The sequence below is a fragment of the Stegodyphus dumicola genome, chromosome 7 (assembly GCF_044657685.1).
Source record: "Stegodyphus dumicola isolate Sdum_Otavi_A_Nest chromosome 7, ASM4465768v1".
NCBI classification, from domain to species: Eukaryota; Metazoa; Arthropoda; class Arachnida; order Araneae; family Eresidae; genus Stegodyphus; species Stegodyphus dumicola.
In genome coordinates, this window is record NC_140774.1 from 183,573,920 (window position 1) to 183,588,365 (window position 14,446).

Consider the following 14,446-nt stretch of genomic DNA (forward strand, 5'->3'; position numbering starts at 1 on the left):
GGCGGTTGTTAATCTTTCATCTTGCCTGCTTCCTAATAATAACCTAATGCCTCTACAACTACAGTCTGTTACTTTAAAATAAGCACTTCAGGATCACTTCCTGAAGCCGTCTTTTCTCGTAACCATGGTAACTACAACTGCAGCAGATGCTCGGGTTCCCTATTTATTGGCATTTTTTTTCTCAGTTTATTTCCGCTTAACTAATTTCGCTTTTTTTTAAACACAAGAACGAAGGCCTTTAGTCTCAAATGAGGTGGAAAAAATAAGTGCTGTCTGATGGTGATGATACTCGTTACGATTCTAAACGAAGGAAGATAAAAATATCTTATACTGTCTGTTTTAACCCTTTGAAAGCCAAAACCCCCCGCGATAACCTTTCATTCTAACGACCACAACCGCCCGGAGTGGCCGAGATTCGATGTTGTTTTCTTCCCTTTCCCTAAGGTATGCAGTTCGCCGGTGCAATTTCCCGAAATGCGTTGTGTCAGTTTATTGCAGGCAACTTGTGCTAAAAGGCTCACGGAAGCTTCTTTGTTAGGAAGTAGTAAGGATGCCATTCGAAATCTTCACACCTCTTTGTGCGTTAGTAAACGGGGGGGGAGGAATTGGACGGGCGGGCGTTTCGATATTTTAAGCATACAGGTTAGACAAGGCTTCGCTTTTCTTAGGATTAAAGTAAAATACTATAGTAGCAGCTTTAACATAAGTAACTTATATATAACAGGTTACCATGTAATATAGCATCCTAAGTTTTTTGTGCGGAAAGAAGTGTTAACAATATAATACAATTTTAAGATGCACTTGAAAACCAGACTATCAGTTTCGTGATCAAAATGAAAGAAATAAAAATAACTCTGAAAATTGTAAAGATACATTCTGTTAAATGTGTTGCATCTCCTAGAAATAACGTCAAGTTAAGGAATATATAAAATGAATGACTTCATGTGCATTACTGAAAATACACACTTAAAAGTAAATGTAAGGCTTTATAACATTAAAAAAGAAGACTTCTGCAAAAGTAATTTGTTCACTTAAAACTCATTTTAACATATACCAAAATTCCACATGTTCCAGTTGATTGATAACAGTTCACTTTGATAAATCGCCTTTGAATGTATTTCCTGGAGACTTTTGTCAAATTTTTTTCAATTTCTTCCAAGCGTATAAAACAATTAATTAAACACAAATTGCCCTTTTGGAATGCGTTTTCGTACTCATTCTAAAAAGGCCACTTAATCGTGAAAATCTATACGTTAAAAATAATTCAACACAAAATGGAAGAGAAAGAATTCTTAAATTCTAAAGCTGCTTTAACTTTCCCATGATTGTTTTGTTCTGACGAGTAACACACCCCTTGCGCGCCCCTCCTTTTCAAATCCCAAACCTTATTACAGTAAAAGGAGAAAAAAATCGATGAAAATGGAGTGAAATCATATAACATGCGTTTGGTAATGAACCGTCATGCCGTTTGCTCATAACCGTCGCTGTCTGCAAGTTTTATTTTCTTCATTTATTTTTTTTTCCGCGAGGAGACCATTACGGATAGTTTGAATTCACTTAATTGGGCAGAAATATTTCTTATTTCTTATGCTCATGTACTTATGCCATACTTTTCCTCATCTACTTGAAATTGCTTTCGGTTTGGAGGAAAGTGTTTTACATATAATTGCTCCCAGAGGTATTTTATGCCGAAGTTTTCTCGTATCTAAAGTTTTACGGAGTTGTAAGCGCTTAAACTGAGACACCAAAAACTCCTGCAGGAAAAATAAAAATCTGCTTACTTGAAGATTTTTTTATGGTTTGCATTATTGATTAGAATTACAATGAAATTTGGGAATCATAGCAGTTAAAGCAGCATTTGAAAATATAGAAGTAACGGGTGGCCATAATTAAACTGACAGTGCTCACAGTGTTCTGTAGCGCGATCTATTTGCGAGAATGAAGCCACATTTTGTAGGAAGATTAAACAAGAGGGGGACGAAGGATTCCGTGAAAAAAAATTATTTCCAAAAGTCACCGCTAGGGGAGTATTTGGCGCTGTGTAATAGAAAATAGAGTGTTAACAAATGCAAATCAATACGGAAATTACCTTTTATTTTACATTCAAATGAGGTTCAATGTGGCTGGCTTTGCTGTGGACCACGTATTGCATTCTGTGCACAGTATGCACAACAGCAGAAAGTAACATGTCTGCAGCAATCTCCCGTACAGTCCGTGATATGTTATCCTTCAACGTAGCCAGGTCCTGGACCACTCCTTGATAGACCTTGGACTTAAGGTAACCCCATAGTCAGAAGTCGCATGGGGTAAGATCGGGCGACCGAGGTGGCCATGCAGTTGGAAAGTAGCGGCTAATGACTCTTTCTGTTGTGAATTTCTGTCGTAGCATCTGTTGCACCCGTACAGCAACGTGTGGAGGGGCTCCATCTTGCATTAAAATGATTTCCCCCAGGAATTGTCTTTGCTGAAGTGCCGGAATGACAAAGCTGTTCAACATGTGGCGATATTTCTTTCCGGTAACAGAACAGGTTTCTGGTCCTGTCGGGGTAATGTTCTCATAGAAGAATGGACCTACGATAAATTCTGCTGTGAACCCACACCAAACAGTTACCTTTGGTGAATGTAAGGGAATTGCTGTGACTGCATGTGGTGATTTGTCATCCCAAATTCGGCAGTTCTGGGTATTTACAGTTCCATTCAGGTAAAAGTGGACCTCGTCTCCCCATAAGATTTTTCACGGCCGAGCATCATCCACCTCCATTCTGGCAAGAAAGGTGAGAGCAAAAGTTAATCGCTTATCACGGTCGGGGAACGCCTGTACACGGCTGATCTTGTACGGATAGAAGCTGATATTTTTTCGTAAGATTTCCCATACCGTACTGTTAGACATATCCATATTCCATAAGGCATATACATAATAAAAGGTAATTTTATTCCGTATTAATTTGCATTTGTTAACACTCTATTTTCTATTACACAGCGCCAAATATTCCCCTAGCGGTGACTTTTGGAACTAATTTTCTTTTTTGCGGAATCCTTCGTCCCCCGTCTTGTTTAATCTTCCTACAAAATGTGGCGTCATTCTCGCAAATAATTCGCGCTACAGAACACTGTGAGCACTGTCAGTTTAATTATGGCCACCCGGTCTAATAAACATGCCTGTTGAAATTATTAGTCTAAGTGGTTGTAATATTTCCTATTATAACAAATAAAAATTCCTGTCTAGACCAGCTATTTGTCGATCGTAATCACCTCTTAACGTTAAATTTCCAATAAAATTACTAATATTTAAATTTTGAAAAATTAAAATATCATGGCATTTTTTTTGTTTTTAGCCCAAAGTGGCAGTTTGCTCAGGGCTATTAATTTAATTTTGGCATTTTGTGTTGGTTCACTATAAAGGGGTTTCACTTTTCAAATTGTTACAGAACCTTGCTTTATATTTAAAGAAATTAAACAATGAAGAATCTGCATGAATGTGTTTTTGTTTCTGGCACTGTGAAAAAACAACGGTACCTAGGGACATCAAATTTTGTATAACGAGTCCCCCCACTTAAATATGGGCATCTGGAAGCCCAAATCGGGAATTTCTTTTATTATATATATTTCATATTTTGTAAAACTTTTAAAAACGAATTTTTCGTTAACAAAGTCAACGATTTCAAAGCCAACAATGGCAACATTGTACGAAAAAGAAACATTTTTATCTCCAGCGCGCGAGACTGTGTATCGAAAATTTTTAAATATCTCTTTTAAAATTATTTTGCGATATTGCTGTTGAACTGAATTTTATTGTTGAAGCGCGAAGAACATGATATTTAGTAAATAAAGATAACACACAAACCGTTAAAAAAAACTCCCCTTTGGACGTAATTTAAAATCTGAAATCTTTCAGATTTTTTTATTACTGCTCATTTTATTTATGGTATAGTACATTATATATAAGGCTAACACACGAAACATTAATAAAACGCTCTTTGGGCGTAATATAAAATATGAAAGCTTTCAGAATATTAAAAATAAAATATTAGCCCAAAGGCAAAATTTGCCCAGATGGACTATTAATTTCGTTTTTGCATTTTGCGTTGTATCACTCTAAACGGCAAATGACTTTTTGAATTGTTGCGACCGAATATTAGAACTCTGTATTATATTTAAAGAGGCCTACCAGTGGCCGAGCGGTAACGTCGCTGAACACTGGTAGTTCGGTCCGAGGTTCGAATCCCGCGAACGGGCTGGCTGCATGGGTGTTTTCGTGGTTTTCCCCATGTGTAATGTGTATACGAGGCAGTTTTCCTTAAAAAGACCTCTACGAAGGTGCTATCTCCCTTAAGGCAGCTAGCCCTCGAGTACTTTGCCGTAATCTAATAAACGAAACCAAAACTATATTTAAAGAAATTAATTAATGAAGAATCTGCATGAATTTATGTATGTTTCTCGCATTGTGATAAAGCGACGATACCTAGAGCGTCGAATTTTGAATGGCGTATGTTTCCGCCCAAATGTGGGAAGCTGGAACCCCAAATTTGGAATGTAAAGTACTTATGAGTTTTTCATTAACAAAGTCAACGATTTCAAAGCGAGCATTTGCACTACTGTACGAAGAAAAAGAAAACGCTTTTATCTCCAGCGCGGGCGAGACTTTGTATCTGAAATTCTAAAGATATGATCTTTTAAATATTTTATGATATTGCTGTTGAATTGAATTTTATGGTACAAATGCGAAGAGGATGATATTTAATAAATAAATGTAACTCACAAAACGTTAAAAAACTCTCCTCTAGGCGTAATAAAAAATCCGAAAGCTTTCAGATTTTTTTTTAATTATTTTATACACTTGCTATTAATCTAGTACAGCACATTTGTTAATTACTAAAATGCAAACTTTCTCAGCGTGTTCTTCCATATGCGTAAGAAAATAACGCTCGCGGTATCCTTGAAAAGAATCTGCAAGTTCGTGGATTCACGAACCAGACTCTGAAAGCTACTTTCCTGCGACATCATTTATTTAAATGCAGAATGTAAGGATGAAAGCTTTATCATTTATCTTACGTACAGATTCTGGCGTACGATTAATCACGTGTTTTGTTCTGCATTTGATTTTTGAAAGTCGCAATAAATGGTGAAGCTATAAATAGTATCAGTTACTTCACAAAATTTATGGCTAGTATATCTGAATAATTACATTCCACCGAAAGAGTAGTTCCGCTGATGCCATAGAAGTCCTTGTTCTTTTCAGCGTATAATAGACATTACTGGGCAGACGGCTGGAGTCTGACTTGATGTTTATCATAGTGCCTTTTCTTCTAAATGTATGCCCTTCTGCTTAATAATGAAATCATACCTCAGATAACATATTGTTAAGGCATACTCTTTCAGAAAGTGTTTAATTTTTACTTTGGAAATGAGATATTACGAAACTTTGGAAGATATGACCTTTCTGAAGAGAGATAAAAATATAAAACTTGTAAGGATCCTAAGTTTTACTAACGTTTATTTTATTTTAAAACTGTACTATCACTTCTTATTTTCTACTTCCGGCCAGAATTAAATGCTTTAACTTGTTTATGCAAATTGTCTTGCTAACACCCAAGTATTTAATTTGTGGCTTTTTGCCAAGATAGAGAAAAAAAGGAGTTTTAGGAAGCAAGCCACTTGCCACTTCAGTTTTACGAGTTCTGACTCGGTTGCTGGTTGCCTTTATGGCCAGAGATTTAACCCTCTTGATACGAGTATTTGTAAACGTATTGTAGTTTCAGCAGCTCGGCGTACTACAAACGTACCCATTTAAATAAAGGCCAGTCTTAGTGCTAGGAATTTGTATACTAATTCAAAGTTAGCTATTAGTTAGAATTTTAGTTAGTTTCATATTCTTACGTTCAGACCACAAGTGGTTGGTCGTTGTGTCCCTAAGTTCGGGAGTCCTTGTAAAAGTATAAAAAATAAAGGGTTTCGTATACCCTTCCTGCTTGTGTCGTGTGTTACGCACAAATCTTGAACATAGCTTGAGTAAGCTCCCTGTTCCTATTCAGGACACATCATATTTCCAAAGCAAATAAAGAGAAATGCAAGTCCTGACAAAATATACTGTGTATTTATATTAAAAAACACTACTTGAAAACGTTTAATATTTGTTTTTCTGTATAAAGCAATATAATATCCTACCACCAAATATATCATGTATTAACAAATGCTGGAAGCTCCTTTAATGCTATAGCTGGAAAAGAAAAATCTTGTGTTATTATTAATGTTGTCGTTATTAAATCATAAGTACTTTACTGTTTCTGCATTAACTCCAAAGACCTTAAGGAATTGAATAAATTTTGTGCGCTAAATTATTAAGTGTTCCATAAACTGAGTGTCGCAAATGCTTATGGCATAACCGTTCTTTTTACTTCCTTGAGCGAAGTAAAAAAAAATATTGTATAACGAAAAATTCCGGGTATCATATTTCAACGATAAATATGCATTTTGACCGCTATCGAATGCAATTTAACGAAGTTTTTGCTTGACATCCGAACGTAAGGACGGAATAAAAGACTCTTCCTCAAACAAATGATAAAACTGATTTGAAATGGATTCAAAAGAGATTTTTTTTTCGCGGCGTCTGTACGTACGTACATACATACGGGTGTAAGTATTTACGTACGTACAGACGTACGTGTATTTGAGTTATTATTTGAGTTATTGAGTACGTACAGACGTACTTGTATTTGAGTTATTAGAGATACGTACGTATCTCGTGTTTTCGAGACATTTCATGTTACATTAAACAAGAGGTAATTATAATTTCACTAAAATTAACTTACATGTATACGAAATTCTTAAAAATATAACAATGAAATAAATAACAATGAGTGCCTTCATTACGCTTATATTTCTCTTCGGCAGTTTTAATTTAAAAATCCACCATTGTTTATAGCTGCACGATTTTAGTTTTAGTAACTAAGAATGTTATACATCAGCTACAAATATGTTTGTGTTGTTGGTGCATTTATAAGGTATTTCTCTCGACTTCGTGATGTAGTGGTCTGCATGCTGGGCGAGTATTCCAAAGGTCCTTGGTTCGATTCCTGGCGAAGACATTGCTGATTTATCACCTTTCCTGCTTCCGAAAATACCTAATGCCTCTACAGTGACGCCCGAACTAAAAGGGCTGTGGATGATGATTCTCCACACCCAGGATTTGGCGACTGAAGCCCCTAAAATAACCCCAGTCGCCCTTTAAAAGAGGGGATTATATAAGGTATTTCTCCAGCCTTCTTAGCGAGCCACCGTGGTGTAGTGGTGTGCACGCTCGGTGCGTAATTTAGAGGTCCGCGGTTCGATTCCCAGCGAATTCGTTGCATATTTTTCATCTTGCCTGCTTCCCAAAAATACCTAATGCCTCTACACATTTAGAACATTAAACCGTTCTTGTAAAATTTGGCATATTTTGTTTTCTATCACCGAAATAATTCTGTATTTTAAATTTGAAGAGAAAACTGTAACTGTACTCTTAATAACAAAACTAAATAATAAAGTTAGCATATAAAAACCTTTTACGTAATTTTAGTTTTTCATCAAGATAATTTTGTTGAAATATGTAAGAAAAACAATCATCGGAAATTTTTAATGCCAATGTTATAAAACTAGTTACCATTTTTCCTTTCCTCTATTCTCCCCAGTCCAATAACGCTATTTAACGACTTTCTGATGTCTGATTTCCGTTGGCGTCCATTCCTTTGCAATCCCTATTATTAGATTTTTCATCTCATAAGCTGAGAATTTTATGCCCCCTTCACGTGCATTGGACCTTGTTTGATTCTAATTCTCTGTTATTTCCAGTAATTAACTTTTTTCATTCCATACTCAATTGCTTTAAATTCTCCCTTTTATGAGACAGTGTAAATAAGGCTATAAATTTTAAGTACCTTTGCTTAGTATGACTAAATACGGTTTGGTCAAATCCCCTTAATTAGAGTACATACCACCGATAAGTACCTATCATCGACTCATGGATCTTTCTTAATTGCGGCAAAGGAAAGCTGATTTCCATTTAGCTACGCTTCGGTTATATCTTCTATTTCCTAAAAAAATGAATAATTTTTAACAACAATACGATTTAAAACAAAATGCATTATAAAATTCCATAAAGCTGAAAATAAAAAAAAAGAACTGTCTTAACAGGCACGCTTTTAAACAAATAAAAGTGATAAGAATTGTGGATAAAATGCTTGGTTTTGTTAGATGATAGCTATTCCAGAGAGAAACCTAATTTCATTACACTGCTCAATGTACTGAGATAACTAGCAATTTCATGGGAAGAAAGGAGGGAATAAAGACCTTGTTTCATTTTGTTTTTTAATTGAGAAAGAAGCAATAGGGTACAACTGCAATGCATTTAGGGGTCTTATATTTTCTTGAACTAATGGTTTCTTGGAAGGAGGGGGGGAACGAGTTATTTTACTCAGTTTACCAAAAGGAGTACTAGACATCAAAAATCCTAAACAACTTTCTTTGTAGTCATTCTGCTTCCCAAACCTTATACGCCTAAAGCAGCATCTGATCTTTCGTTCGGCCTCTCTGAAAAATAAAAATTTAAATGATCTTCAGCAAGTGTTAAATATGCATTTGTGTAAATAGCATTAGAATTTTCTGTTTACCAGTGAGAAAGAACTCAGAATTCTAAGAAACGAATATTTTAAACTTCTGATTTTATTCCAAGACTTTTTTGGGAGTGGGCGGGAAGCCTTAATGCTTTTTCTTTCGTTACTTCCTTTGTACATTAGATTACGTATTGTAATCTCTTAAAAATTGAACGCTCTTTTTTCGCTTGTGGATTTTCGTCTCACAGATCCAGGAAAACCTGCAAAAAAGACTTTTATTTGTACGAACGTTTGGATACATATCTGCCTATAACTAGATGCACAATTTATTTTTGTAGAAGATTTGCATTTCTTTGAAAGTGTTTTGTTAAAGAATTAAAATAAGCATTTATCATTATTTTTGTCTGGTTTCTAGTTGTATGTAAATAGTATATAAATGCGCAGTGAAGGTATTTAAGTATTTAGAAATGAAATTTTATCTTAAATTTAAGTCCGCATTTATGTGATGGAATGATACATTCTTATGTCTATTCTCCTCTCAATAATGTACCAAAACATCTGCAGCGTTATTTATAGAATTTTAAAGAGAAATAACATGCCAACATATAAGCCAGGGCAAACTATGTAATGTTCTACACCTACAACCATGCAAATAAGCGTATTTTGGCAAAAGCATAGAGTTTCTTTTTTACTTCCTTGTACGAAGTAAAAAGGAAGTATTGTAATCGCGAAAAGTTTCAGGCAGCATATTTCAACGAAAATATCCATTTTGACCGGTATCGAATACAATTTAACGAGGATTTTGCGTGACATCTGTACATAAGGACAGAGTAAAAGACTCTTTTCTTATAAAAAAATTATACAACTGCTTTAAAATTAATTCTGAAGAGAATGTTTCGTGGCGTCTGTACAAACGTACGTACGAACGTATCTCGCATAACTCAAAAACGAGTAGCCTCAGAATGTTGGAATTTTGTATATGGGACTACTATAACATGTAGATGTGCACCTCATATTTTGGTTGCAGTCGGCCGCGCCAAACGTATGTAAATATATTTATATATACTATATCCACTCTGTTACCCGGCTCAGTGATCTCAGTTTCTTTATTATTATATGTTTGTAAATTGTATATTTTTTTGCTTTAAAAATCATTGAATTATGTTGTTCTTATCTTCCGGTTAAGGTCTTTATACCTTTAGGAAATCTGTATGCAATACTTTTAGAATTATCAACAAATTTAAAGTTGTTTAAGTGCCGCTAAGCCTAATAATTTTTTTGATGGCGGCCATTGCTTGTTTACATTTGAAACAGCAGAGTAGTGGATTTGTTGCCAAGCTAGAGAAACGTAGCTTCGCAACAACAAACATAACGCCTTCATTTCTTATTGCGAATTAAATCATGCTTAATCCTTTCTGGAATTTTTTCGACGAAATAAGTATTTAAGATTGACTTCGTAATTTTTAATACAGATATTTTGAGTTTTTATGTATTTTTGCCTTGTAGCCAAGTGAGAACTGAATGAATTGAATGTGAAATACTAAATCGTCTGTGAAAAACTGTTTCTTTTTTGTTTCGTTTGCTTAATTTCTTTTATACATCTTTCTAGCTTTATTATAACATTTGAATAGAACATGTGACAACAATTAGATAATTCTTTAAATATAATTTTTTTTTTGCATTGTGAGTTATAATATGAACGAAATATAATACTGTTAAGTGAACCTAACGCCAAAGTGTCCCTATGGTAAACAAATAGTGTGAATTTTAAAGAATGCATTTATTCTATTGTGGTTTATGCGCTGTCGGCGAAGTAGGTTTAATTCAATCTAATAAGTTTAAATAAAATGCAAGAAAAAATGCGTATAATTTAATATTTTCTACAAGGAAGTCATGAGGTGTACACATCAGATTTTTTCAATAAGCATTCAGTGCAATAGTACCGCGTTCTACGGAATTGTGGATTTGAAGTGATTGATGACAACACTTGATGGAGAATTAAAACACAATTCACAAACAAATTAAACTAAACTAAAGTAAGCGTGAATTGTGGCGGTCTGTTAAACAATTATTTTGGATTAATAAAGGATCTATTCATCCTTTCCCTCTCTCTGTGGTAATTAGAAAGCACAGTGAAAACTCACCAGTTGTCTTTTGCAGTTCTGGTCTAAATGCCTGCTATCTAAGAAGACCAGCTCTTAGAATGTGTTTAAAAGGCACGCTAAGAAGGCGGGAGAAATACTTTATAACCTTGCAAAATGAAAACTGAAAATTATATTCTTGAATTTAAAATTTATCAACATTTATTCCTGATTTCGAAAGTAAAAGGTATACACTATATGAGCTTTGTTTGAGAGGAATCAAATTTTATTAATTCCTTCTCATGATATTTTGACCGAAAAACATTTTTTCCTAACATAATAAAATGGTAATTATTTTTCTCAAAGAACCCTAATTACCTTTTCTGAAAGCTTAGTTAAGGGGACTCATACACCTTAAAACCCATAAGAGGTTCGAATAGGTGACTGTTGCAAGAATTGGGATAACTTTTTTATTTTAAAAGCAATTACTACCAACGTTTTACAGCTGACTACATAATATAGCTGCTTTCTGAAATAATAATCAGAAAGTTTGTGTTGCCACAAATATTTTTATAATTTAATCCGCTTTTTGACAACATTTTTCGTCATGTTTCCAACTTGCGTGCACAGTTTAAACCATTTTGTTTCATAACTTAATTCCATATTTAATATATAGCTTTTATAACATCTGGAGATTACTGTGACCCTAAAATTGTAAAAATTTCATGTTAAATTTTCATTTTATTTTGAGTTGAGTTTATAAAATGTATTTTATTAAAAAAATTTGTAATGTTTTCGTCCATAAAATTCTTCAGTATTAAAATATTCATCAGATTGTTGGTTCAGTTAGAAAGTAGTGCCCATGTAAAGAATTCCATCCAATTTCAAGTATGTACCATTAGCCATTTTTAAAATATCATGCGCGCAAGGTGGAAACATGGCGAAATATTTTGTCACAAAGAGGATTAAATGACAAAAATATTTGTGGCAACACAAACTTTCTGGTTACTATTTTCCGAAGCAGCTATATTATGTAGTCAGCTGTAAAAAGTTGGAAATAATTGCTTTTAAAATAAATAAAATATCCCAATTCTTGCAACAGTCACATACTCGAAGATCATAAGGGGTTTAAGGTGTATGAGTCCCCTTAATGGAAATAAAGTTCGAAAACCAGACAAGTATTTTCTACACCATAGGCACCTTCTTTGTTTGGTTTAATAGCCTGTTTAGAAAAAAAAAATATTTATGATGTCCTTTTTTAATACGTTAATTATATATATTTTTTCCTTTATTCTTCTTTCAAAATCCTTGCACGGCCGACAAGAAGTGTTCGAGATTTTTCGCTTCCTTTTTATAGCTAACCGAGTGAAGAAACATGCAGGTGGATGAAGTCTTACCTCCTGCATACAAATATCAAGCCAGGAACATTCTATTTCTAACGTCTCTGAACAGTTTCAAGATCGTGCAGCGTATACGAGTGTTCAGAATTTGCATCTAGTTATGGGAAATCCCCACCCACAAAACCCGAGCAGAACTTGGCTCTAAAAACTGGAGCATTTTATCTCACTGTCGTCTCACAAGAGGCTTGATTAGCTTAAAAATGCGAGAATTTCCGCCTTGATGCTGATAGCATTAATCCTAAATAGAATGCATTTTATTACTCACTCGAACGTAAAAAGGGCTCAAAGCTCAAAACAGAGCTGAATTCTAATCGACGTTTAAGATTAAATTTCTGCTCGATGCGGGAAATACTTTCAGCCCCGCTCGGAAACTTTGCTGTAGAAGTTTTTGGGGTTTTTGTGTGTTCCGCGGGCAGACAATGTAACGCGAAATGAAACTGATAAGAAGGTTTTAAACCCATTACGAGACGACGTGACGCGGAGTTTCAATGGAAGTCCTCAGAGCGGGGACAATTTGGATACAAGCATTTCAGTAAAGCCAAAAAGTACTTGTATAATGCGGATGTAATGCGCGGGTATCAAATGCGTGACTGACATTAAGGCCTTTTGTTTTATCTAAGTTTACCATAAACCTAAAATTATCTCGGAAAGGAGGGAAATGTTTTAATATTTCTCTATCATAACATATCCAATAGCTTTTATTTTAGTTTAAACCTAAAATTGTTTCTGCAAATGTGAGTGATTTCTATTTCCATTTCCTTACTGTTCTAAATCTGGCATTATCACTCCTTTTTTCCTTTCTCGATAGCGCTAGGGTATTGTAAATATATATGTATATAATTACAAAAAAATTAAATAAAATAATATAATCATGTATTTTTTATCATTAAGCTGCTGAAAAATTATCAGTAAAGATGTAAAGTGTGAAATTAGGACCAATTTTGTACGACGGAAAAAATTGAAATTCATAAGTAATAAATTTAAAAAATCCTATAAATGTACAAGTGAATTAAATAAATATTAAAACTAAAATACTTCAAACAAGTAAAACCCAAATTCAAAAGAATATGAAAGAAGAGGAATTCAGTTAACTTCAGTGCCACTTCGTCAGGAGGAAGAACATTGAAATCAATTAAAAATCCATCTTCCGCAAGAAATCCTTAATTTTCTGTATCCAGAATTAGCTGATGAATCACTCCAATGTATTTTAATTACAATAGTTCACTCGAAAATTCTGGGCCCTCCTCAAAGCCAGGAGAAAGTAAATTCATATCAAAATTTTACCTAGTAACAAAGAGGACTCTACCCAAAGAATTGAAAACGTAAGTAAAAATATTAAATATTTTAATGAAAAGACTTATTCAAGATATTCAAAATCACACAAGGAGATATATATATATATCTCCTTGTGATGTACCAGCTTTTGTCAGGAATAAATAGATTGTTGAAGAATCATCAATGTAGTCGTAGCTTAAATTATCAGACGATAGTTTTAAAAAACAGGATCCATTTATTATTGGTCAGGAGAAATAGCAATTACAAAATCAGATATCCGGAGTAAATAAAAAAGAACTACTAATAACATTTTGTATGAAGTTTACTGCATCGTGACATTTAAGAAAAAGCCTCGATATTCCTTTTGCGAGTCTTTTTATAGCCTCTGGAAAGGCGGAGCTTCCAAGAAATGACGTCAGCCTCGTCAGCCAATCCAGTTCGCTTTAAATACTTCCAGAACATTCTATAACTGTACGTGTAGAAAAGGCGGGAAAAACAACTTGACTGCGGGGCTGTAATTTAATTCCACGTACTTTCAAATAAGAGAACGTCGCCATTAAAAATTAAAAGAACATACAGTTAGAATTTTAAGCGTATTATTGACTGTGGAATTTTATTATTACATATATATATATATATATATATATATATATATATATATATACGTATATATAATGTAATAAATGCAAACTAACTAATTTTAAAAGGACCTGTGAGGACACTTTATTCTGCCTACATATTAACTTTTAAGTTTGAATCAAGTTAAGCTTTCATCTTTTTCTATTTTTCTTAATTAGTATTTCATACATCTTCTGTTTTTACATTTTGAATTACAATTGGATCTTTACTTTGTGTTTATACTATTTTGAAAATGAACCGAAGTATCACTTTAGCTCATAGGCTGAATTTACTTTTTAATTTTATATCTATGTATAGATATCGATATATGTGTGTCTGTTTAAAATGTATAAGAAACTTGTAATGAAATTTTCACAAAATTAGCAGCATAAAAGTTACTAATATGATACACGGACAAAAAGAAGACCTATACATTTACACTGGAGCAGTAATAAAAACAGAACTATATTACTGTATCTTTTGA